The following is a 27,674-nucleotide window of genomic DNA, read 5'->3' on the forward strand; positions in this document are numbered from 1 at the left end:
AGTGGCTCTGGCATCCTGGAAGTGAAGCAGATGAGATAGAAAATGGAACACCTCAAACCTGTTATCCACTCTGTGCAAAATCCCATTCGGATTGCCACCCACTTCTGAGAAGAGTCAAACTCAGCTCTTTATCCTGTCCTTAGAGGAGGAAAGGAAAAAGTTGGGGGAGGTCTGGGGTTTTTACAGGTGCTGTCGCCGTCTGTAAAAGCAATACAAATGAGGGGTTCAGCTCAAGCTCAGTTCCAGGTTCTCTACAAAACAGTCTCCTGACATTGCAGCAACATCATGGCTACGATAAGTCAGCTGACACTGGATGGTGACAACTGGAGCAACGCATGTAGGATTTCTGGACCCACAGACAGACTAGCAACGGGGAGGGACGGTTTGCTTGCAGCCAGCTTCCTCTATGGCTGCGGGTCGGATGAAGAGTGGGATCACACCCAAAAATCCACTAAAAGTCTGCACTCATTAGAGAGACAGTCTACAACAGGGAGAGGGCAAATGGATGAGCAGACAGGGATGGCAGCACTGCTAATGTCTTTATTATGCTGCTGGAAAACCTGGGATTAGGAAGTGCCATAGATTTTATGTTTCTTCTGCATGCTGAAGAGCTGCAACATACATGGAGCACATTTCCACGTTGAAAGTCTCACCTTATCACATAAATGCGCAAGCTGGAGCCTACATTACCCTTGATTCCTCTACGACCAACTCATACACCTCCTTTGAAAAAACTTCCTCCCACTAACACTACCGTTATGTCTTTGACACATTAGCATGTCAATTTGCTATGCAGCCCTACCTCCTTATCTAAGGAAATGTGCCTGAACATAAAGGGTCACTATGATAAAGTGAACATAGAGGTATACCAATCCTCTCATTTCCTCAAAAATTAGAAAAGTAGGAATTGAACCTACACAAAAGAGATCAAAACTCTCCATACTTCCTTTGTATTATTTCCTAGTAGAGTCAGCTAACAAAGCTATCGGGCCCATACTCTGAAAATGATGGTTTAACTCCTTCCTCTATTAATTAACCTCCATGCAAAACTAATCTCCACCATAAGCCTACTCATAGGTACAACCATCACAATTTCAAGCAACCACTGGATAATGGCCTGAGCTGGCCTTGAGATTAACACCCTAGCCATTGTCCCCCTAATCTCAAAATCTCACCATCCATGAACCATTGAAGCCTCAATCAAATATTTCCTAGTACAAGCAGCCACCTTGGCATTAGTTCTCTTCTCAAGCATCACCAATGCCTGATCTATGGGTCAATGAGACATCACCCAACTAAATCACCCCACAGCATCACTCCTACTAACAGCAGCAATTGCAATAAAACTAGGGCTAGTGCCATTTCACTTTTGATTCCTGGAAGTATTCCAGGGCTCATCCCTAACCACTGCCTTACTGCTATCTACAATAATAAAATTCCCCCCAATCACAATTCTCCTCCTAACATCACACTCACTTAACCCAACACTATTGACCCTTATAGCCATCGCTTCAGCTGCTCTGGGGGGTTGAATTGGGTTAAACCAAACTCAAACTCGAAAAATCCTAGCCTTCTCATCCATCTTCCACCTAGGCTGAATAGCCATTATCATCATTTACAGCCCGAAACCTACCCTATTAACCTTCTACCTCTACTCCCTAATAACTGCCACTGTATTCCTTGCCCTCAACACAATCAAGGCCCTAAACCTCTCCACAGGTATTTGTCAAATACCACAGGATTTGCACAGGATATCCCAACTGGAAGTGCTGGTGCCTCACAAGGCGCTCAGTCCATGCACGAAAAGAGATTTTTAATTCATTAGTAGGTAGCTACAGGAAGAACTACTGAAGTGGGAGAATAATTGTCAGGGGGAAAAAAATGGCAAGAGGCCACAAGAGAAAGTGAAGGTTTCCACAGCTGAGGAAATAGGAAACTAAGACTTCCTACTTCTTGCTGGTCCAGAAATATCACAACTTCCGTCTCTCTTAAAACATTGCAGAACTTGTGCATTTGGTCTTGTGTGGGACATTGTGTTGACGAAAAAAAGCATTGAGATGGGGCAGAGGAAAGAGCTACTCACATGGTTTTCATCATCAGGCTGGTCTTGGCTGGGGGACATCTAGGTGAGATGCTCCACCAGTGTTTTATTTACTCCAGAATGTTTGCTCAGTAACACAGTTCCAGGAAGATTATCCTGCTAATACTGCAATCTATTTTCCCTGGTTTGCCCATCCCTCGTTCAGAACAGTACATTGTCAGTTGTAACCATGCTCTATTTATAGCTTGCCCTATACAGTTAACAGATACAGACTGAGTGAGGTTTTCCTTTTCCTTCCCTTGGAAAGAACTTATTTCATAGGAATGTTTTCTCCTTATTCCTCTTGCCTGTGCACGAGGCTATGTGAATACAGATGCTGGCTGCCCGGGGACCACAGCTCTGGCGTGCACTCATACGCATCTCAGGGACGACCATCCTTTCCCTCCATTGCTTTGCAATCCCTGAAGGAATGGAGAAACCTCTTTGCTGGACACAATCAAGACAAAGGCTAACATGTATTGTGTGCATCATCAAGGAAACCTACGTGTTTCATCTCTCCTTGGACACAAATGCAACACAATATTGAAGAGGGTCAGGTTGAGCAGAAGAGGCAGACCACCCTGGGTTGCTGTACAGTTACGGTGGAGAAAACGTTTTCACTGTGTAGCCATATGTACAAAATCCTGTGTGATAAAACCTACAAAAACAAACCACAAATGATTGGAGGGGCAAAGTACCCTTACTTGGTCTGAAGGAAATCGCTCTACTGACGGACAAGATGGAGGAGCTGGGACCTTCCTGCACTTTTCTGATGACTCCCGTTCCAGCTAAGGAAGCTGCATCATGCCGGCAAGGGCCACTCTTCTCTCCCTCTTTTCCCCTTTAGAAATACTTAGGTGCTTTTTTGGCATTTGGGGAAATAAAAACCAGCTTCCACATGTGAAAGGAGAAGACGTACTCCTGCAAAGTGATGAGCATGTTCAATTCCTAGTGACAGAACTGGCATTTTAAATAATACACTATCTTTGCTGACTGATACATGTGCTGAAAGGTTATATTATTTGAGAATAACATGTGAGGAAATTTATTTAACCATAATCCAAACAGAGGGAGTTAAGTTTAAATGCTATTGTTTGGCTTTTGAGAGATTAAGTTGAGGAATTTACCATTCTCTTGATGGTTTTTTATATTTATATAATGTGTCCAACTGTAAAGCATATCAGTACATGCAGTCAAACAAGATACTCAGTATACACAAGAGGAGATAGTTATAACTTGAGGAGATGATGACAGTTTCATTTTTGTATTCAACATACATCTGCCTGGTAGCACAGGACAGATCCTCCATTCGTTCAATCAACTTAGTTTACAGAAATACAGATGAACGATGCTTAGCTGTAACCAAACTCATGCTATCTTCTGTGGCAGGAGCCATAGCAACCACTTATGTACTGCCAAGGATTTGGTTTAAAACACACACCTACACTCCACAGCAGAGACCCACCAGTGGGAGCAAATGTAACAACACTCCCTGTAGCAGTCTAGGGTGAAAGGCATACAAGAACATGACAAGGGCAGCCAACAAGGTGACTTGACTCTAAAACTAGTTGACCTCGGCCATGTCCCATTGAAAGGAGGGCTCTCCACAAGCTGTGAAAGCGATGCTCCTACATATACCCTCTCCTTATGTACACATGCCCCCCTGGCAGAAGCAGGGACAATGGGGAATCGTTTGGTCAGGGCAACACAAAGGGCCCTCTGCCCTGTTTCTTCTAGGTCAGCGAGCAAGTGCTGTTGTTAAATTGGGTTTAATGTACAAACTGCCACTCAGTTGTTTCTGATTGTTCAGAATGTGTCTTTGTTTAAACACATAAACCTCCATCTGGTACCCGTTACTGGCCCTTTTCTTCATCTTGTGCATGGGTAACTGAACACAGAGCTTGTAGGGAGGGTGAGCTCTGCTTGTCCACATGGCCCCAGAGCTCCCTCAGAGAGCTGGCCGGGCAGCTACAACAGTCTGCTTGCACAGCTGAAGAATTGTCTCCATTGCTAAAAGGGGATGATACATTAACATTACCAAAAGGCAGGCCCTCTTTGCCCAGGAAGCCAGATCTCTGAGACAGGATTAGCAGAGACCGTGTTTCAGACAGGCATGTTTTAGTGATAACAAGGAGTGATCAAGGGCAGAATGAATGAAGTGGGGTGAGCCCAAACCAAAAGGTTCAGATTCACATTCAAAAGTCCAAATCTGGACTGCAACACATGTTGCACACAAACCCACCTCTTCTTCTCTCACACACACATCTATAGGTTACTACAGCTTGCATCATCATTGTAACAAAAATCTATATACTGTATTTTGAGTTCACACGCAGATATTTGCCTGAACAGGCTAATAAACTCCAGCCTCCCGTTCTGCCAGGTTCAGCAACCTTCCCCTGTCCTTACAGAGGTTGAGTTTTCGTGTACCTGCACCAATTACTTCTGAGTTGGCACAAATCACTGTCATAGCTATCTTACTTCAAGAAGGGTTTGTGGAACAAAACCCACCCCAATCCCGTGCTTACAAAAATGTTTCTTTTCCAGCAAGCACAGACTGCAAAAATATCAGCCTGTCCTGATTCTGCCTCCCAAAAATGTCTGTCCTTTGTAGAAGTGGCAAAATGAGACAGGTCATTTCCATGTTCAAACTGACATGTGCACACACATATTTCTTTAAAACACTGCATTTTACATATTTGTAACCAATTGTATAAACACCTAACCTTTGTATCCTCCTAAACTTTGAGGTGAAGCTCATGCTGTCTGTCACAGAAGGGGATGGACATTTTTCCATTGTCCACCAATGCAGGATGTCAGCTTAGAAAAGTTGGCTGCTCTGGGAGCACTGCACTGGTGACCAGGCTTTCAGGTCCTGTTTCAGGCCCACCTCCATTCCCCCATGTTGGGGCCTGACAGGGGACCACACAAAGGCCTCTGCATTCTAAGTCCACAGGCTATTTTCAAAACTTCACAGTGAGTTTCTAGAGAGTGGCAACCACATTTATACTGACATGAAAAGGAGAATAGGGAAGCATGAAACTATCCAAAATAATGTGATTTTAAAGATAAATGACAAAGGGCAAACCCCACATTTTTGCAGTTTGCCGGCTGCCCTTCTTCCTAGATAAAGGATGACTACCATGTTAATAAATCATGTTGGGTCTATTGTTTCTTTTTTTTTTTTAGTATTAATTCAGTTACTGAAACTCATCAATTTCTAAAGTCAAGTGAGTTTCACTAATCATCCCAATGCCATGGATGGAGAGCTCTGTTAATAACTTTTAAAATGACATTTGTATCCCAAAAATCAGATGCTAAGCATTCAGAAGATTGGCCTGAACAATTAATAATGGATCAGGGTATTTACTTTAGAATCATAGAACCATAGAATAGTTTGGGTTGGAAGGCACCTTTTGGGGTCATCTAGTCCAACCCCCCCTGCAGTGAGCAGGGACATCTTCAACTAGATCAGGTCACTCAGAGCCCCATCCAACCTGACCTTGAACATTTCCCAGAATGGGGCATCTACCACCCCTCTGAGCAATGTGTTCCAGTGTTTCACCACCCTCACAGTAAAAAAAATAATCTTCCTTATATCTACTCTAAAACTACCCTCCTTTTGTTTAAAACCATTACCCCTTGTCCTGTCATAAGAGGCCTTGCTAAAGAGGTTGCCCCCATCCTTCCTGTATTCCCCCTTTAAGTACAGAAAGGCTGCAATAAGGTCTCCCCACAGCCTTCTCTTCTCCAGGCTGAACAACACCAACTATTTCAGCCTGTCTTTTGTAAGAGAGGTGCTCCAGCCCTCAGATCATTTTGTGGCCCTTTCACTTAGCTCTATTTTTTTTAGACACTGGGGGATGTATTTTCCAACAATTCTCTGCAACTCCGGGTGTCTAAAAAGTTAGAAGAAATCTTTGATAGCCACCACATTAGAAGAAACAGGGCTTAAGGCTCATTCAAAATAAGAACACTCAGCAGTGTCGCACTCAAATGTGGCAACATGCATAAGGCTAGGACCAGGCCTCTGCCCACATGTAACCTGGAGATTTCGTTTGATTAGCTGTCACACATCATTTTGTATCAAGCAGCTCATTTGGCTATATTTATGATGGACAAATGAACACCTGTGCACCAGACACACCAGGCCTTGGCTACTACATGCTGCAAGTGTGAACACATGCCTACTCACACTCTGATGATCTTCTTAAAGCACCAGTTCCTGGACTCAGGTGATTAAGTGAGAGCCAGCGGTATATTTGAAGGGAAACAAAATGGTTTTAGTTTTCTTGGTTGCAGGGAAAAGTTTACACCAAATAAGCAATCTGAAAGCAAATTGTTTTGTAAAAAGTATATAATAGCCATGGTAACTTTCCGGTCCTTGAATGACAGGTGTTGGCAAAATTGATGCAGCCAATTTGCTGGCAAGAATTCTGACTCCTATGATGAGTGTCATGAAACATCTATGTCCATCAAGGCTGAAGTAATAAATAAATTTGCCTGTTAATACCCACCACTCACTTCCTACGAGGTTCTGCTCTCCAGTTCTCCATCAGCAAAGAAAATCCACCTGCCATGTTCAAAACACCACAGTGAGAGTAAGCACAGCGCTGAAAATAATGCAGAAAAATCTCGCACCATGTCTTGAACCTGTCTGCCTGGAGTTACAGATGTCGGACGAGAGGACGTGCAGTTGGTGCACCTGGTGTGCCCACGAGTGGGGACTCAAGAAACCATGCAGAAGCAGTCCTGGGGAGCCTGCCTCACAGCACCGCGGTGTGTCCATGATGGGCGCAGACAGTGACCCACATGCCAGCCATGTCCTCAGCCCCAAACCCAAGCAGGCAGGCCGAAGGCACAGCTCTGCTCCGCAGCTCCAGTGCTCAGTGTCTTCCCTGGTTTGTACCAAGCCATGGCCACGTTTGATGTCACACAGAGCAGATGCAGTCCTTCAAACACCCATGCCCCCTGCTCAGCAAGGAGCACGCAGGACCAGGACTTTGTGTTTCTCTACCTGCCACTTACTTTGGGGCTGCCACTCAGATTGCCAGGAATTGAGGAGGTGGTGACAGGCATATATATATATATATATATGTATATGTATATATATGTATAGACACACAGACAGAGCCAAGAAACAACCACTGCAAAAAGGACCTGGTCTCTTTTTAAGGTGTGCTCTAATGAATGCCCTTCTCCAGAAACCAATCAACAAATAGCACTGGTTTTCAAGGCAACCCTTTGCTTTTCTGTGCAAAATGAAGCTGTTGCATGTTCTTCCCTCAGAGCAGAGTTTGCAGGAAGGCTTTTATGGACTGGCTGGTTGTCAAAATGGTAGGGGAAGAAGAGGGAGGAGCCATGAAAAATACTCATTTCTAATAAATCCGAGATGGTTTCACATCCCTGAGGCAGACTCCTGTTGTTTTTGGCGGGCACAACATAAAAAATAACACTGAGTCTGCGACTTGTGAGCAGTTTCCTGCATGGGTTGTGGATTTGTTTTGTTTTCTGTTGTTATTATTATTGTTATTAGATGGAGGTTGTGGAAAAGAGCATAGGTGCGTGCAGGGGAGTAAAGTAGGAAAAAGTTAATCTGTTGTGTCATCACTCTTTTGATTCAAAGTGTAGAAACCTGGGGCTTTTATAGTGTGAGGTCTGATGATGATAATCTGGCACCAGCTGAACAAACAGTCTGCAGGGCAGTCCATACCACAGTGAGCGGGAAGCAAGTGGGAAGCGAGCGGTCCTCCGTCTGCTCTCTCCTCCTGCCCCGAGAAAGCTAGCCGTATGGAAAGGGGAAGGGGACACACGCCACAGCGCCTGTCCCGTCAGCTGGGCCAGGGCACCCAGGCACTAGGTGTGCCCAGGACATAATCAAAAGGCTTCTTTGCAGAGAAAAGCCTGCTCGAAGGCTTGCCCGAGACCTTGCCCTCTGCCAGCTGTGGGTTATGGGGCAGCCTCCCCTTTTGGAGTCAAGCACACGACTGAAAAGGAACAACTCTGTTAAAAGTGTTTGAAGTCTTCCTCACATCAGCGTTTACCAAAAAAAGGTCAGCAGCAATAGTGTTTCTATAACAGCCAGTACTGACAAAGGAGAATGACCTCAGCATGGGCCATGGAAAGACCCAGTTAGAAAGTACTTAAATGGAGAGATGCTCTTAAATCACATGGGTCTGAGGAAATTCATCCTCTAACTAACAGAAGTCATGATTAACAGGCTCGTTAGTGGTCATCTCTGAGAATCTGTAGATGGGTGAGGGCCCAGAAGCTGGAAAAGGGTAAGCATGAATTCTAGCTTTAAAAGGGGGAGGGAAGGAGGAGCAAGGGAATTCCTAGTTACACAATGCTGGAAGAGGCTGCCTGTGCTCCAGACGACAGAATTTCAATCCAAGTTGGGAAAACAGTCTGAAAATAACATACTATAATGCAGTTTGGACAAGGGAAAGCTTCTACACAAAGACTGGGAGAGACAGCCACACTAATACACAACGGGGATTCACTGGGCCAGCAGCAACTGTCCAGGAGGGGAGCCTGTGGGTTACAGCAGAGCACATGGGCTCTTGTGATGCCTGACTTAAGCCCAGTCTGATAGCTGATACAGGAAAGGAAACTTCAAACAGGGCAGAGATGCTCTTCTATTCACACAGGGAAGCAAGTATGGGAGGAGAACAGTGCAGGAAGGTGGCCAAACTCACTTAGCCTCTGAGCCCAAATGGCACCCAAAGATGGATAAAAAGCCTGGGGAAGAAATGAGACAATAAATTGAGGATGCCAACCATCCATCCACTGCTGTAACATAACTCCCCCTTTCCCTCCCTTCACTTCTGCCTCTTTCTCACTCTTGCTCTCCACTCTGGATGCTCTTCCACACCCCTCTTACTTGAGGTGAACTCTCCAGCCTGATGTATCTCACTGTTTCCTTCCTCTGCTCAGTTCAGTCATGACCATGTGAAGACTATCCAATTTCATATCTCTCTCCAGGATGGGTGAACAAAACAGATGGAAAATTCAATAAGCCCAGTGCAAGCTAAACAAGATGCACATTAACTTCATCACTCCATCACTGGGTTGCTTAGGTTCAATGCTTCTTTAAGTATTCCATCCTTTAGTTGTGTCAATCTACACAGCATATTCCTCGGGGCAAGTCATTGTATTGGCCAGAAAAGCATGCTTTATGCATTATATATCTGTATTATATCAGTGACATCACTAGTGACATAATTGTCCAGACACATCACCAAATCAATACATTCAGGGATTTAGGGTTTATTTGTTTGGGAGAGTGAAGGAGAAAAAGAACAGGAGACCACAAAGGAAGAAAATGTGGTGCTTCAAAGGCTTCCACAAGAGGGTTTTGTCCGAGGTGAAGGACAGAAGAATTAATAGTTAAAAGAGGAATCTTGGAGGAGCAGCTGTGCCATGTCATGGCAGCGTAGCTGCTGCAGACACCTCTGCAGCACTGGCTGAGAAACAGGCAGCCTGCACTTCAGGACTGTACAGAAGGGGCTCTGCACCATTTTATCATTTGTCATGATGTGTCTGACGTGTTAACATGAACTGGAGCAGCCGCTTCATAAATGGAGACTACTGTATCCCAAAGACTCTGCCCAGTAAATCACTGGCAGTGTAAATTACCCCACTGTAAAAACCTGTGGTTTTACAGGAGCCACCAAACTGATTCCATTCCCTCCCTGACTGCTAAGCTCCTTGTTGCTTATCTTAGTTAGGAGGGGAATAGGGGCAATACTGAGGCAATGTGAGTGAAAAAAGGTGATCTTTGGTTAAAGAAAAAGACAAACAACCACTCCTTCTTCTTCAACTCTGACATTATACAATCAAGAAGCCAGTAGTTCTTTCACAAAGAGCTGAACACTGAAACACAAAGTACAGTCACTGTCTTGCTCACTCCACTGGTAGGTCACCATACCTTGAAACAAAATCATTAGTAGAAAAGGGCCTGGATTTGTAGAAAAGCTCTATAGGAACGCCATAGTTTGGATGTGAACCACAGACAGATAAACACCACAGTCTGGGTATGAACACCAAAAGTAATGGAAGGGATGGAAGCTCCTGAAAGGTTTAATGGGACACAGAGAGAGCATAACGACTCTAAAGTGTGAAAGGTCTCTAGATGAATCACGAAATCAGGTAACACAGAAAAGTGAGATGCTATCCACAGACAGATGGGGCTATAGGTGTACATACTTAGCTCACAGTCTGAAACTCCCGTAGTGCAAACTCAGCTCAGGTCGTTTCACCATCCCAGCAGAGATCCTTAGGTTATCGTGTCTCATCTCCTGTGCACCACAGGACAAGGAAAGCCATGCAAGCGTCCTTAAGTCAGGGTTGCCAAGTTACACCTTTTTAAAGCTAAACCAAACCAAACCCCCGCATCTCTTTCCCTCCTCCATATGAAACACAAGACATCTCACTACTGTTGAAACTGCAGGAATGCTTTGCTCCCTAACTTTTTTCACTGATCTATGACACAACATGAAATCTGGTATATGTAGCACCAACCCAAAAGTTGTAAAATCTTTTTCCATGATTGACATTGCACCTGCATAACCACCTCCCTACCACAGAATTTCTCTAACAGATGTGACCACACCAGCAGGCATGTTACTGCCCTCAAATTATTCTTCTGTACTTTGTATTTTGCACATGGACATGGATTTCCTTTAAAGATGTAAGATTTTATCTATTTGGTGGGAAAGAAGCTTTTCCTGGTCTGTTCTCCAAAAACTGAGGAAAATCCTTTATTTTTTTTACCCCCAACACATTTTCTGTGCTAAAAGATGAAAGCAATAGCCCTGATTAATCAAGGTATTTAAAAAGATGCCTAACTTTTAGTACATTAGTAGTTTGATTGATTCCATTGTAATGAATTTTGTGTTCATGGTTGATCACATTCACCTTGATGAACCAGGGCTGATAGGTTTATTTGGATGAATACCAAGTACATACAAACAAGTGCAGATGCATATGAACTCCCTACAACCAAAGACACGAAACGACAGTCAACCATTTTCATGATCCTGTATCTGTTAGTCAGCTCACTGTCAAAGACTTTTTTTCCCTCTCATACCCTGCAAACTGGTCATGGTGGTAAAGAATCGAAGCATGTCCTTGAGCCACATCTTCCCCTCTCATTCCAGCCTTACTTAACCCAAATACGAGTGAGCCAACAGGCAATGATGCCATCCTCCTTAATGTCACCTATGGACTCAAGATTTTTTCCTTTTAGTTTCTTGATGATTATGGAAGCTTCTCTGTGCACAGTCCTGCTTCTTCCACAGAAATTGTTAGCTGTGTCCTGCAGCCTATTTCAGTTACAAGAACAGCTGCTCCTCTCCTCCCTGCTTCCCCAGCCTTTTCTAAATTGCAGGAAGGTTCCTGTGGTTTACTGGTTCTTCCAGCACTCAGAAGTTGCTTTCAGTGTCACTGAGTATCATGTCTAAAATCTATCCATAAACAAGGAGAAAATGAGGAATGGAAGAAAACAAAGAAACAAAAAATGCAGTTAGGGATGCTGCTTAATCTCCACTTCCCCAAAGACGGCCTATGTTACATGGGTGAATTATCCTTGAATATGCAACTGGCATCGTCCTCTGTGAAACGAAAGAGACTGCCTTGAAAAATAACATTAAGCATTTAAACGTGCTCAGTACTGCTTTTCTGTTTCCATTTATTCCTTTCCCTGCTGTTCCTTTTACTTGTGCATGCCCATGCATGGAGTCAGCAAACCCCAGGATTGAGTCTGCTGTAATAACAGAATCAGCGTTTACCTTCCTCCCAACTACAGAGGAGACGGTATCTCTTTTGCTATTTCTTACCCTAAAGCTACCAGAACAAACACACCCACTCATTGTCTCCAAACAGGGCCAAAAAAGTAGTATGTAATCACATACGCTGGAACGAAGTGCTCCAGGGGCAAATAAACAGACAATTCGGTGCCTGGCAACCTGGAAAGGAGCTGGAATGAAAAAGGACATTTGATGCTTAACTTACGGGTTTTTTCCCCCTTATCAGGGTTGGCTTGTACTTCTGCTGCACCCTGGGAAAAGTAGCTGTGCACTGTGAAGATAAGCCTTCGTGACAGATCAACCCATGGTGCGTCTTCCCGGGTCCTCACAACACCATGTGAGCACTGAGGAGAAAAGCAGCATCTCTCTGCTGTTCCTCTAGCTTTTTTTTGAACAGCAAGGAAAAGCATCTTCAGGACAGAGTTACTGACTTGATTTCACTCACTAGAAATATTTTTACTAGTTTCCACGGAGTACCAGTGAGGGATTTGGTTTTCATCAATCTGGTTTTCTCCAAGTCACCCCAATGGCTTGTTCCCAGGTGATCTGCCTGGAAAGTCCCACATTCAACATGCTATTAAATAGCCGAAAGACCTAGTGAAGACCATAGTAAAGACCCCTCTGTCATGCACTTCCCTGGCTACAGTGTCCCCTGACTGAATAATACGGCAATCTCCTCGATTTCTACCAGTAAATTAAATCATCCCTTATGGCCTCATCTCCCCAGGCTTTCAGAGCTCTGTACAGTCACTGTTCTGGTTCTGCTCTGACACTAGACCAGCCATGCACAAACCCCTCCAACAATGACAAAATAAATGCTTGGACCCATGCAAACACACACTCACATATGAATACGCACAGGCACGCTCAAAGTATGCAATGTCTTAAAATTCATTCTCACTTACAGCCAAGCTAAAATGGGCCAGTGCACCTCCTCCCTCCAACTCACCAACAGCTGTGCATACATCAAGTACATACATAGGTGAGGACAGAAATCAAAGTGCGTAATTTCAGAGAGTCAGAGTCTGACACATGAAAAACCCTGCACTTTGTGTATGCTGCATGTGTCTAAACTCTGTAGGCTCTGAAGTGAGTAGGAACTGACAGAAAACAGAGCCAGCACAAGCACATTTTTTGACAGCAATGGCATTTGCTTTGTACCTCATTGGACTTGGAGGATGAAAAAAGGGGAAGATAGGAAGGTAGAAAGAAAGCAAACTGCTTGTTATTTCTCTCAGGACCATCCACAGACCCATTCAGCAGCATTCACACTTGCCTAGCTGCTGTGCTGCAACATGTATGACCTACATCATAGCGCCGTTACAGTGAGTGTCAGTGTTTTCTCCTCTACGTAAGGATGGAATATGCCACCCTTAGAGATCCAGGCCCTCCATTTCTGGATAAGCTGGGTGATCCAAGAGACAAGCAGTGGATTTGCAAAACTCACATGTGAATTCCTCCAGCATTTTGTTGGCATTTTTAGGGAAATCTCCTCTTCTGTGCATTTCTGAAAGTATTTTGGGTGACCAAGAGAGATCGCACCAATGTGTGAATTCACCTGTTTCACTACAAGAGAAGAGTGCAACTGTCAATAACTCCTCTCCACCTCCTATGTTCACTTTTCCAGTGCCAGGGAGTGCCCTGCTTTGGCTCCCATCACGGGCAAAGGCAATGGCACCAAGTCGCTGCAGGCAGGGCCCCTTGCAGCAAGATGGGTTCACAGCATGGCACCTTTGGTAATCGAGTTCTCACACCCCATTTTCGGGCAACTGGCAGGGTAGGAAAGGTGAAAAATGGCCAAAAGCAACACCTAAACTGGACAAAAGCTCCTGCACGCATAAACCCCTCTAGCGGGTGATAACCAACCTGGCTGCAGACTGATGCAGCACATGGATTTGTTCACAGGTGAAGTTTTCAGCCAGGAAAAACTTAATAGCAACATCTATGAATAGGATGGAAGGAAATTAATCCTATTTTTGTTATAGGCATCCACTTGGAATACAAGCTTTAACATATTTACAATGAAAGAGTAACTAAACTTAAGGTTGTGAGGTCTGTGGCTGAGCTGTGGCTGCCAGTGCAGCTTATTCTTTGAGAAAAAAAAAAAAACAACATCCAGTAGCAACTGTGAAAACCATCACATGAGAATACTCACAGGGCTCAACTAAGTGCAGTGACATTCCTGGAAACCCCTACTGTACAACGGCAGAGAAGCCACAATTATCTATAAAAGCATGTGGTCAAAATCCGTGCCACAACACTAGGCAGAATTTCCTATATCATATCCTCTGATTTCTTTTTTTCCCAGAAAAGATAGAAAATTATTGATAAAATTTACTTTTAAAAATATCTTCTTGCCTGCAAAACTCACAGCTGCATTTTACAGAATTGAATAAATGCCACATGCAATTGCCAAGTGGTATGGATGGGAAATACATTTGACAACCAACTTAAACACTTGCATGAACTTGTCATTCATCCAGTTTTCTTTCTCTTCACCTTCCCCCAGCCAAAAAAAAAAAAAGATTTCATATATCACAAAAAGATGTAGACTCTACTACATTAGATTAAAACCAAATCCTTGCTTCTGTTTGGGTATACTTAGCACAGTTTAAAGCCTTCTTCCAGGTTTTTTCAAAATTCAGATCATATATTTAAATGAACATATTATTTCAGAATTAAAGGTTGTAAAGTTTCATTTATCAAATTTGAAAATGACATATTTTCATGTTCAGAAAAATGCTGCAATGGAATGTTTTGACTTTGTTAAGCCTTCACTTCCTCCCCTTTTCTGTCAAAAATACTAATCAAATTTAACCCATTTTCTAGAACAATTTCCAGACCTCTGAAATTACATTTCAGGCAGAATAAACCATGTATTGACAGAACCACCTCTTGCTGTATTATCACCTTTCATAAGATAGTTCTGTTAATAGTATAACAGCAATGCATTTTGTCCATTTCTGCTGCTTTTTAAAATTCTTTTGATCTTCTCTAACTTTCATGAGGTACACCTGCATTTTTGTGTCCTGTTCACAAGTGTTCTTTGGAAGTGAATTCCCCTCTCATCCCCACGCACTGCGCCTTGGATTTCTTTCAGATAAAACCAAACTGCGAGATGTGCTTCAGGAACACATCTACAATGTTCCAGCTACTAAAGGGTGTTCGGTCCATGGGGCTAGATCTGGTGAGCCCCTGCAACATGCACAATATTGGCCCATGTTCTCAGCACTTTTATTCCTCTCTGTGCCTACTCTCGCTGCCCTGCACTACTGCCATGCAGACAGAGCCCAGAGTCCCCCAGGGAATGTCTGTTGCCAGCTCTTGACAGGCTTTACAAACCTGGCTCACTGTCACCGTTCCCGCTTTGCACATGGAGAAAGTCAGGCTGGCACAGTGCATTTCCCGTTGGTATTTTCACAGGTGCTTGCTAATTCTGCATACATCATGGCTGGGCAGGCACTGAAAGAAACTCAGGATAGGAGGAATCAGCCAACTTGGGTGGTCTAAAAGCTAGACCTCTAAGTCTGAGTTATCAAGAAAGGGAAACAGAGACCTTCACAAGGTAATGTGTATCTCGTCCACCTTAAACACCTAGCACACAGGAAAGGTGGCTCTTCCATGAACCGCCACTGACCAAAACAGAAGCTGAGATAACCAGTTGAGATTTAGGTGTCTAACTTTTAAACTTAGACCAGAACCCAGAAGGTGCCTCAGAAGAAAGGTTTTTCCAGTACAGTGTTGATCAGCCACAGCGGACAGAAACTCTCTGGATCAGACTCACAGACCAGCCGAGGAGAGCACAACTGGAGATCATCCAGCCCAACCTGTGCTCAGAGCAGGGGCACCTGCAGCAGGTCGCTCAGGGCCATGTCCAGCTGGGTTTTGAGTATCTCCATGGATGCAGACTACATAACCTTTGTGGGCAACCTGCTCCAGTGTTTGATCACACTCACCATATAAAAGCTTCTTCTTATTTTCAGATGGAATTTTCTGTGATTTGAATTTGTCCGGTCACTGGATACCAATGAGAAGAGCCTGCATCCATCTTCTGGTAGTCAGTATACTGGTGGTCAAATTAATGAGCAATCTCTCTTTAAATGTAGGAATATATTGGTTTGTTTTAGTGATCAATAATTCCTAAATTAATACAACCCATCAGATTTTTCTGAGTAGCCCATTCAATTCCATGACAAAGTCAAATAGCCATTTCTCAAGCCTCGGTATCAGCCTCTGACTGCTTGTGTTCAGAAACTTCGCAATTACAATGTTTATTCATGTTTCATAACCTCAAATTCAGTGTTGAAAGATGCAATGAAGTGCCAATAAACTTCTATTTATGCAGCTAAAAGTTTATTGCGTAACCCATTCCAATTTTCGTGAGATTTTTGCTCATAAATTTCTGCAATCCATTTCATCACTGATGTGTGAGCACAGAGGGAGACAGAAAGATGACAGATAGACAGTAATTTTTATGCTTAATCCTGTGTAGATGAAACCTAAAATTCAAACTGACTTTGTAGACACAAGCTGTGAGATTCACATTATGGTTGAAAAAGTGTAGGCAGAGATATATGAGATGATACAGGTGTGAAACTGTGGTGCACCATTGGGCACAGATTTTGATATTTTATATTCTTTCATTTTTCTTAAGAGTGTAATCAAAGTTTATGTCCATATCCATTCTTCCTTGGACAAATTATGATTCCATCAAATTAAACTGTGTGTGTGTGCATCTTCATCTCTGTTTCTTTTACACATTTCAATCTAAAAGCCTGTTTCTGAAGAGAAAGAAATCCAAAGAGTGCCCGAAAACAGCTCTTAGACAACAAGAATTTAAAATGCACATGAGGTAAACTCTAGTGATTGTAAGTATGACGGATGTTGGGTGCTTGCCTCCTAGTAGTAGAGATTTAAGAAAAGCAGTGGCACAGGGACTGAGGCAGAAGCTATTCTAATGGTTATAAAAAGGTTTCCTTTGCAACGTGGCAGCCACCTGCCACAATGCACTTAATGGAATAAACTCCCTTCTCATCCACCTTCACAAAATCCACTCGATTTCAACCCAGACCAGGCAGGCAAGCCTCATTTGCCAACTGTATACTGCAAGTTGGATCAATACAACAACTTATGGACAAAATGAAAGATCCTCTAATATGAACATCTTTTTAATGGATTAAAAGTTGCAACATATCTCCTGACTAGAGTTTCTGTGAAGGGACTGAACCTGCCAAGAGAAAACCTCTTCCAGTAACAGGGCAGGCCTCATCCAGCCTCAGTACCTGAGACTGGGACTCTTGCCAGCACCATAACTGTGTCAAACAAATGGCTGGATTATTGATCATGCAACAGTGATACAAGACAGGCTTCCCTAAGTGTTTTCCCTAAGGCTTGATGCTGCGTTGAGGCCAGACCCCTGTTTCAGTGACAGAGTGTCAGTAAATGAGGTTGCACCTGCAGCAAAGAGGCTGCGCATAGAATCATAGAGCCATTTAGGGTGGAAAAGACCTTTATGATCATTGAGTCCAGCCATTAACCCAGCACTGCCAAGTCCACCACTAAACCATGTCCCCAAGCACCACATCTACACAACTTTTAAATACCTCCAGGGATTGTGACTCAACCGCTTCCCTGGGCAGCCTGTTCCAATGCTTGACAAGCTTTTCAGTGAAGAAATTTTTCCTAACATCCAGTCTAAACCTGCCCTGGTGCACCTTGAGGCCATTTTCTCTTGTCCTATCACTTGTTACCTGGGAGAAGAGACTGACACCCACCTTGCCACAATCTCCTTTCAGATCGTTGTAGTACTCCTCACTGGCCCAGACATAGAGTGTTCCCTCCCTGCTCCTAACGCATACAGACTTTCACGGAAACCAATGGAGCTTAGTCTGTTATTTGCAATTATTTATTAAAATAAAAATCAATGTAAAAATTAAAAGCTGGAGTAAGTTGACATAGGAGCTGAACTAACCTCACAGTTTCTGTGATGTCTCATGAGCAAGAAGACATCAGGACCAGAAATCAATCCACCAAAATTTGCACGGTGAATACTGGTCCGTCCTAGCTCTGAGCAAAGATGAGAGGAAAGGCTCTTCTGTTTCTTCCTAATTCCCTCTTTTCTCCCTTTGCCTAAGGAAGCCCAGCCAGCTGTCAACAGTATTTCTTTGGCAATTTTGTAGTGAGCTCATAACCAAAAAGATAGCTAAAAGCAGTCATAAACAGCTTAATGTTGGTCCTAATTTGCCAAGTCTTGGAGTGTGTGATAAGGCTGTGCTCAGCCTCTTCCCGTGCTGAGGCTGCCAGGACACTCAGCAACAGAAACGGAAGTAGCATTTTTTATCATTCCTATTTGCCTTTTTTTCCCTCTCTTTATCTTTCAAGCAAGAATACACTGTTCTCCAAAAAAGCAGCAGCAACTACTCCAGCTTATCTTGGGTGACTTTGCCTTCCAACAAAATAGCCTTCAGTGCTACATCTAATGCCAATTCTAAGTTCTCAGACTGGATTTTCCCTGTAAACCTCCATAGCTGAAGCAAAACAGAATGCATGTCAGAAGCAAAATTAGATCTCTCCACACAACACATTTCAGATGCTTTCAGTTGCTCCCCTGCCTTTTCATCTGTATCTTTAACAATGTAGTATTGTAAAGTGAGTATTATGTGATAATGTAAAGTCTTTGTAAGTCAGAGACTTTAATGGAAGTTGTTGGCTATATGCCCAAGCAGGCAGAGGTTTCTGTGCTCAAACTCTGAAACCTCACTTGACCATTAAACACCCTACCACATCAAGGTCACATTAACTCCTTCGAATCTGGGAACCCAGCATATTCTGTTGAAATGAGCACAGCATATCAATCAGCTGGGATGCCCTCCTTCTTCCAGATCTAATTGCTATTAAATTGTTGGCAACACGGGAAGCTTGGAAGCTTACTGGAGAGCTCTTGGGATCATATCACAGGCAAGTAGGAAGGGCTCTAAATAGAGCTCCTTGTTTGGTATAATGATCAGGGGCATGATATGGGCCTTTACTTCTGTTTTGTAAGAGCAGATAGACCTTCCCCATGATGCACTTTAGAAAGTAGCCCTTGCCTTACTGCCAAAATTAGTCATCTCTAAATAACTACCATTCTGTTTATAACAAGAAGATTTGGGATTAGAGTCACTGATAAGAGTCTGGCAGTTCAAAGCCATCATAAACATATTTGAGGAAACAGCACACACCCCAAGCATCCTTCCACTTGGCCAAGTCCCCTCTCCTTGACGTGACTACCATTTGAACTTGTGGGTAGCCAGCAAATGGCAGAGCAGACATGAAGCAAGAAACAAACTAGATCTCAGTCAGCTCTAAGCTTAAGTATGTAACAGGAGCTCAAAGGCCACTTTTGGCCCATATATTTTCCCACTGACCCTCACACAGCCACAATGGAGAGTCTCACCTTCTAGCACTGTTGCTTTTGTGAGATTCTAATACCCTGTTTTACATCTTCAAAGACAAGATGGTTTAACTCTGGCATCCAGATGGAGGTTTTGAGATCCCCTATAAGCTGTCTCTGCCCTCAAAAGTGACTGTCAGCATCCGCTACATGGGAGCATCACCAGTGCAGCTTGTGAACGCAGGCTGACAGCAGCATCTGGTTCTTCTGGCGCAAGCATTTCCAGTATCTCTCTGGGAAACTAAAGTGTGCCACAGACTGGGTTCAGCATACTTGCCACCAGTTAAACCATTCTATTGTAAAAACAGAGATAGAAAACACGGCATTTTTACACACTAAATAACATTAGGTCACCCTGGAGACTAGCTTTGGAAGAAAATGGCCTTTGGAGCTCAGTGAGATGATATTCAGCTTCCAAATGGAGGCACTATTAAGAAGAAGTATGCCTAATGCCCTTGGAAACCAAAATGAAAGGATTCCCCACCAGACCGTGTGGCAGTAGCTCGGATGCACCACAGATCAGTGAAGAAGAGCTCACCTCGCAGGACAAGGTTGGAAAAAAAGGGTGTTTTCAGTAGCCGCTACCCTTTGCTCATGAACATATTTCTCTTCTATCTGCTCTCATTTTTTCAACATTGCTTCAAAACAACTTACTCCCAAATGCCCCATCATTCAAGCCTGCAAGACTCTTTGCAATCAAAATTAAGAAGACTAGACAGCAAAATAGCCTGTTTTCTGACTTGCCAGAACTAGCTGCTTTAAAGGAGTAACCTTTTTTTAATTCTTCTGAAACCTTGTATCTCTGAAATACGAATCAACCTCCCTGGAAACATTTTCTTTCACTTGCTTCTCTGATGGGGTAAAATAATTTCAACAGGTATTTCTCTGTAAGAGATGAAAACCAGAGATCAGTGGGATTTCCAAGGCTGTATTTGGTGCCTTTTCTATACTGAACTGTGATATGTAATTTTGATTTGGGCCTCTCTGAAATTACAAAGTTATTTGTGCTCTTTGATACAGTAAGGAGTAAAAAATAAATCAAGTGGTTCAAGAGAACATAGGTAAGCACTTATCTGCACAAAAATGTGATACGTATAGCACTTCCCAGACATGACATCTGAAATATGCACATGTGCCTGCACTCTACATACTCACACATACATTTCAAAACCCACCACATTTTCCCAGTAAGCCTGATAGAAGTGACAAAACCTAGAGGGGTATAGCACTGTAACATCCCACAGTCCTTTTGAGGTAAGATTTCCAAGAATGCTCTTTAGCTAAGCTCTGGAACAGGAAAACCACTAGGAACTGGGGATTTGTAAGCCTATATTATAAAAGAAGGTTAGAAGACTTCAGCTTTAGTCTTGCAAAATGAAGGCTGAGATATTATATTGGTTCCTTCTCTGAGTTCATCGTGGAAATAAAAGCCAAAAACAAAGGCAGACTTTTGAAGTTGGCTCAAGAATAAATGGATATAAACTGGACAAAATGAATTTAGGCTGGAAATTAGAAGCCCCCTAAGTCTTAGAGTAGTGGAGCCCTAGAAAGTCTTCAAAACTCAGAAGACTTTGTATATTGTTGCTGTTTCTCCTAAAGTAATCTCCTGGCTAGGTATGGCCAACCTTCCCACTTGCAGAGTTAAAATCCTACTGATATGCATGACTTACTCCATCACCAGGGCAGAAGAAGATATCTTGGTATCTTCAAAAGGAAGGATTTTGTTCCAAGAGGAAAAAACATGTTTATGAATGGCTGGGCTGGCCAGAGAACATGGCACCCCTCAGTTATGTTTGGTACCTTGCTGTTCCAAGCAGGCAACCATGTCAGGGCCTTGCCCTGGCACCTTGCTCGCACATCTGTGCCCCAGACCTGTGTGGTCTGCCTGCAAGAGGCACAGGTTTGCTCCCCCACATGCACCCCATGCTTGACTTGCAGTGGCCATGGCCACTCGCTTGGAACAGTGAGAAACCAACCACTCCACCAGCAAAGATGCCTTCTCCAACCAACCCTGGTCATTCACAAATACAATTTAACCCTTGGAACAAATCCCAAATTCCTTGCAAGCCAAGGCATGCCCATGGAGGCACAGGATTGCTTCAGTGCAAATTATGAAGGAAAGATCCTAGCAATTTCTGTGGGACCCCATTATACAGCGAAAACCTGCTCAGCTCATCACTAAACCCACAGAAGCAGCAGAGCGAGTATGAAAGAAATGCCATCCCCACTGGGATTTGACCCTTTTGATGCCAAGAGAGCAAGAGAGCGTCCTTTCTTTCTCCCTGTTTAAAATGAGGGCTGCATCCTTTCTCTCGGGGGACTGAAGCCGCCGCTAAGCCCTGCTGGCTCCACAGCACCCGTGCAGGCAGCTCCCGTGCCAGCCCAGGCGCGTTGTCCTGCCCCTCTTTCAGCAATGTGCTGGCAGCAGCTTTACTTTTGTTTCACCAGCTGATCCCTCCATCTGGGTGGTGGCTGGGCCCATTCAGCGGCTGTGTGCCCGTCTCCTGCTGCTCCCGGCACCAGCACCAGCGTAGCCATTGTCTCTCGAAAAGCGGTCAGTCTCCCCAAACAAAAGTCCCCAGAGCTGGGTAAATCCTTCTGACATCAGCCCTGCAGCATAGGCAGCTGAACTTGGACTTTCCCCCCAGCCATGCTCTTCGGGACTTGTTCAGTGCTGCTGACCTTGCATCAAAAAGCACTGAAACAAAGAGCATCCTCACCCCAATGTACACTTAAATATCCCTCCTCATCCATGCTGAGACCCATCAACAAACGACAATGCAGGAAAGGCCCTAATACTGCTTAGGGGTTACATTCCCAGTTCACTGGATGATTTCCATGTAGGAAAAATTTCGCAGTGATTCCACAGTATCTTTACAACTGCGTGCACCAGAGACAGCAGGTACTGCATCCTGCACATTGAGATGCACATCCTTAAGCCACAACAGTCAATAACTGGTCTGCAACATTTCTGTGTAACGGCATCCCTGCATTCTCTGCAATGATGGATCAGAGCGCAGCACACAGCCTCAGCATGCTCATCCTTCATTTCTTCTAATCAATATGGAAACATGTGATGGAAGATGAAAGGAAAGAAGAAAGAAGAGGAAGAAAAGAGAAAGAGAAAAGAAAAGAGGAAGAGGGAAGGAAGAGGGAAGGAAGAGGGAAGGGAAGGGAAGGGAAGGGAAGGGAAGGGAAGGGAAGGGAAGGGAAGGGAAGGGAAGGGAAGGGAAGGGAAGGGAAGGGAAGGGAAGGGAAGGGAGGGAAGGGAAGGGAAGGGAAGGGAAGGGAAGGGAAGGGAAGGGAAGGGAAGGGAAGGGAAGGGAAGGGAAGGGAAGGGAAGGGAAGGGAAGGGAAGGGAAGGGAAGGGAAGGGAAGGGAAGGGAAGGGAAGGGAAGGGAAGGGAAGGGAAGGGAAGGGAAGGGAAGGGAAGGGAAGGGAAGGGAAGGGAAGGGAAGGGAAGGGAAGGGAAGGGAAGGGAAGGGAAGGGAAGGGAAGGGAAGGGAAGGGAAGGGAAGGGAAGGGAAGGGAAGGGAAGGGAAGGGAAGGGAAGGGAAGGGAAGGGAAGGAAGGGAAGGGAAGGGAAGGGAAGGAAGGGAAGGGAAGGGAAGGGAAGGGAAGGGAAGGAAGGAAAGGAAAGGAAAGGAAAGGAAAGGAAAGGAAAGGAAAGGAAAGGAAAGGAAAGGAAAGGAAAGGAAAGGAAAGGAAAGGAAAGGAAAGGAAAGGAAAGGAAAGGAAAGGAAAGGAAAGGAAAGGAAAGGAAAGGAAAGGAAAGGAAAGGAAAGGAAAGGAAAGGAAAGGAAAGGAAAGGAAAGGAAAGGAAAGGAAAGGAAAGGAAAGGAAAGGAAAGGAAAGGAAAGGAAAGGAAAGGAAAGAAAGGAAAGGAAAGGAAAGGAAAGGAAAGGAAAGGAAAGGAAAGGAAAGGAAAGGAAAGGAAAGGAAAGGAAAGGAAAGGAAAGGGAAGGGAAAGGGAAAGGGAAAGGGAAAGGGAAGAAAAGATTCATTAAATCTGCCACATTCAAAACTAGCAAGGGTCAAGACTGCCAAGTTCATAAATACAGAGTCTGGTGTGGTTTACGTAGATCCTATCATCTCCTACCATAGCCACGGAGATGGTGATACTATTGAGCCACATTTATGAAGCTGTGATCGAGAGCTAGGTAATATTCTCCAAATTAGGAGAAAAAAATATTTTTAAAGCCCTCATGGCCTCACTAACCCTTCTCAGCCAAGTACACCAGTCACAAAAGCCTCTCTAAGCTGGTGACAGTAATAATTCGAGAATTCCAAGTACCTCATATTTACAAAGTGACAGCTTTCAAAAAAGAAACTTAAGAGCCCTCCAGGGGCAGAGAATAGTCTGAAATATTGCCTCAATTAGCAAATTTAGCTTTTCTTTGACTTCCTCCTGATGTGGCCAATGTAAACCTTCCCATTTTCTGCTATTTTTTCTCTTGGAGAGCATCATGCCTTACAACAGAAACATGAAGTCCCATGATTCCAGTTGCCATTGTGTTTGGCATCTTTTTTGCGAGGGGTATTTTTGCCATCATAATATGAAGGTTCCTACAAAATGGTGGCTTTGGGTCATTAGTATGCCAAGCATTTTTTTTAAATTTGTTTTTATAGACAGTTCACCTTCAGGTTTCTTGGGATTTTAATGCTGCTCAAAGGCTTCAAAGAATATTAGCACTTTCAGCACTACTTACTTGTGTGATTTGTTTTCATCCTCCATAAAGATGAGAGAGGACTTTGAGTGTTTTCTCTCTGTGTCTGACAAATGTTAACAATAGGTATTTGCATAAGAAAGGCTCATGATTTATATTTTGATTTTCGATCTATAGTCAAGATAAGCCCCACCAAGAGATCATTTTGAGAAGATAAACATTTATCCCATTTTTCTTTTGACAAGCTGAAAAACGTAAAAGTTCAAAATATATTAAAAGGGAAGATGCAGCCTTCCCACACTAAATTTATAGACTGCATTATCAGAGCTGGCCTTCACATCTCCCCCCTCCTCCCCTGTTCTGTGCAGAAAATCTTTAGAGCAAGGAACTTGCGCTCATGAATTTTTTTTTTTGTAAAGCTCTCAGCACTTGGTGGTGGTGTCTGAATAATTAATCATACCACATTTGTATATGGTTATGCATGCAGAACTATTTGCACCAGAAAATAACAATATGGACATGCACAGAAACCGTGCACACACTTTTGAGAGATTGCCTGGCTAATGGCAGCAGAGACACAGCCTATGTGTTCAGTATTGTCTCGTTATAAGGAATAAATGTCTTAGCACTCAAAACCTTTAATGTGACAGTGGTATTATATTACTGGTACCATAAACCCTAAGAAGAGTTCATACCCCACAAGAAAAAATAAAAACACATTATGGGCAGGATGATGTATTATTTTCTCCAACCTTTCCCCTGAAAAAAAATAATTTCGCAAGCCTTTTCCACCTATTTCATTTAAGAGATGCTCTCCGCAGATAAGGTTAGCACAGTACATATGTCCCTCTCCCAGTCCTCACTCATCTTCCTAACTAATCATAGCTGAGATTCAGCTGGCTGGTCATGCCCAGCATTCATTCCGCATGGCTTACTGAGTCTTTGTGGAACCCACAGCTTCAAAGTCATTGTTCCTTATAGTGTTTTTTAGCTGCTACAGCATTTTTCCTGTGCCCACATCCTTTACCTACAAGGCTTTTCCAAGCAATTATGATTTATGCTGCTCTATTGCACAGCATTTTTATCTAACTGTGGGATTTTGCCCTACCTCATTCCAAGTGCTCAGTTCCTACCTTCATCAGTTATAACCAGCACGCTGGCATCTCACCCAGATCTTCATCTGACAGCCAAACTACTTACTCACTCGAGCTGGCCCACACTGCTCCCAGTCTTTAGGCTATAAACAGCCATTCATAGGAGCATCCCTTATTTCTCCTCTCACCTTTATCCCTGCCCCCCAGTGTGAAGCTCATACTTGAGCACTATTCCCTTGGGTATAGTGTTACAAATTCACTCTCTGTTACCTTCCCTATGTGCCATAGTGGTTGTGTCAGGGTTGCCTAGTAGGGCATGCCCCAGCAAGTCTCGGGGGACATGCATGAGATCTGCTGGAGAGGTCTGTGGCTCCCATCCAGCCTGCATGCTCTGGCTCCTTGGTACAGCCAAGAACGGGAAAGGATGATGGTGCATGCTCTCGTCGTGCCCCAACATGGAGTTTGGACACAGCGTGGCACGCACCCAGGCGCAGATGCTGGGAAACTCCCCCGGGTTCAGCGGCACGGGCATTGTATTGGACAGAAGCTGACGTTGCATTTCATAGCTACCCTGCTTGAAAATGTGAGACACTGAAGATTATTAAATGCCTCTGAAACACGTGCCACCAAGCGTGGCATTCCTTACTGGCTGCCAGGACAAACAAAACCAAGGCATTACATTAACATCTATATCCCCCAAGAGTGTTAGACATTGGCAAAGGGTGATGCTGGGGAAGGGGAGGAGGGGCTGGAGACACAGACAGGAAGGAGGGGAGAAGTCTTTCCTTACATACAGAAATAAAAGTAAAGTCTCAACCAGAGCTTGTGATGTTGTCCTTTCTGTGACCTTCTCCAGCCTGTGTTTACCAAAGGCATTGCAGAAATCACTCCAGTTACTACATACTCCAGTAGGTTTTCACTGGCACATAGGCACACGTGTGCTGGAGATGCCAGAGTCACAGCTTTCCAGGCTAATGTAGTTCTCAAATGTGCACATCACTGCTGATAAGGGGATGAGCAGTGGGGGAGGAAAACCAAAGGCTCTTGAAATGCAGCTCGTCAGTTTTTCAGCTTGAAAAAAATGCAGTCTGACTGTGGGTACACTCCATCATCTTGAACGTCTGGGTAGCTCTTCCAGCCCCCAGTTTCCATTCCCCTCTCTTGCTGTGACTTTGAACACTCTTGCTTGCTCTGCTTTTGAATTACTCTCTTCTCCTTTCCTCAGCCAGCAGAGCACAATCCACTGGTACCCTGTTGTTTTATAGCGCCCACCAGGCTTTGGCTGTATCATGAACTGCAAGAACAGCTGTTGCCTCCTCTCACCCTCTTGCCAAGCAACTGCTTTTGCTTTTCCTTTTGTTGAGCATTTGCAAGTTGGAGAACACTGCTGCAAGCTACCTAAGTGTTAAGTGCTGTGGGCCCTGGGACCCATGACCCTGCAGGGCAGCAGTCGTCCTGCTCTGTACCTGCTCTGACTACCGTGGAGGTGGGTGGATTCCTACAGGACTCTCTAAAAGGTTGACAACTAACCTGAGAAGAGATAAGAGATCAAATTAAGTTCTTAAGTGGACTGTTAAATTAATTGGATTACAACACAGGAGAAAAGAAAGCCAAAGACAAACAAAAAAATAACCTTAATTCTACTCAGGCAGGATGCTCCAGACGGACAAAGAGATCTGGAAAATCTGCAAAGGTACAAACATGTGAGAGGGTGTGAGGGTGTGACCAGCCTTCTAGATCCTGCTTAATGTCTCCTTATACTTATTGTTTGGCTACATAAAAAAAAAAAAGGTCTCTTTAGTGGGATTTCATCTTTTTATTTCTATAAAAATAATTGTTGCTAATGCTGGAGAGTTTCTTCATATAAGGACTTTATCCTCAAGCAGAGGCACCTTTGAAAGAAAAAGCCCTCATCTGTGAAGGCAGAATGAGAGTCAGTAAAAAATCTATCAGATACAGATAATCATTCCAGGAAGTATAGCTGGCTATTACTTTAATATTTAGGAGAAATGCAGAGTTAGAGAACTAAAAACTTATGATGTTTTTATATAGGTGGCTGTGAACAAGTAACATTTTGCAAACCTTAGAAAATTCTTTCTCCACCTATACAAGTAAATTTCTAAAAGACCAGCTGCATACACTTATTTTTTGGAAACTTGGAAATGAGGGACAGATTCAACCCATTCAATTTTAACAACCTATTGTAGGTATTTCATAGGAGTCCACCAGAGACCTGAATCTCTGCCTCTATCCCAGTGGTGGTGTGAGGGGGAGGTCCAACAATGGAATCACAGAATCACAGGTTGGAAGGGACCTCAGGGATCATCTAGTCCCCAGGCTACCTCTGTCTTTGTCCAGGCTCTGCAGGGAAGCGTTACAAGTCAGGTCAGATCAACACCAGGTCCAAGTCTGCAAAGACCTATTTGAGTAATCAGTCTTGGCAAAGGTAGCGAATACAACAGCTCCACTGAAAGCAACCAGCTGTCCTCCAGGTGAATATCCCACATAACCTGTGCAAGCGTCGCAGGATTCAGCCAAACATGAGCATCATTATTAAATCTTATTTATGTAAATATTACATATTACCTGCAT

General features: G+C 43.8%; 1 protein-coding gene and 1 pseudogene across 1 annotated transcript in view; one reads left to right on the forward strand and one right to left on the reverse strand.

The window, feature by feature from the left end:
- NHS (NHS actin remodeling regulator) overlaps nt 1-27,674 on the reverse strand; it is a 262,400-nt gene that overhangs the window by 128,857 nt on the left and 105,869 nt on the right. The window lies entirely within an intron of this gene.
- Nucleotides 1,035-1,817, forward strand: LOC135311641 (NADH-ubiquinone oxidoreductase chain 2-like; annotated as a pseudogene).

The sequence above is a fragment of the Phalacrocorax carbo genome, chromosome 1 (assembly GCF_963921805.1).
Source record: "Phalacrocorax carbo chromosome 1, bPhaCar2.1, whole genome shotgun sequence".
In the NCBI taxonomy this organism is placed as follows: Eukaryota; Metazoa; Chordata; class Aves; order Suliformes; family Phalacrocoracidae; genus Phalacrocorax; species Phalacrocorax carbo.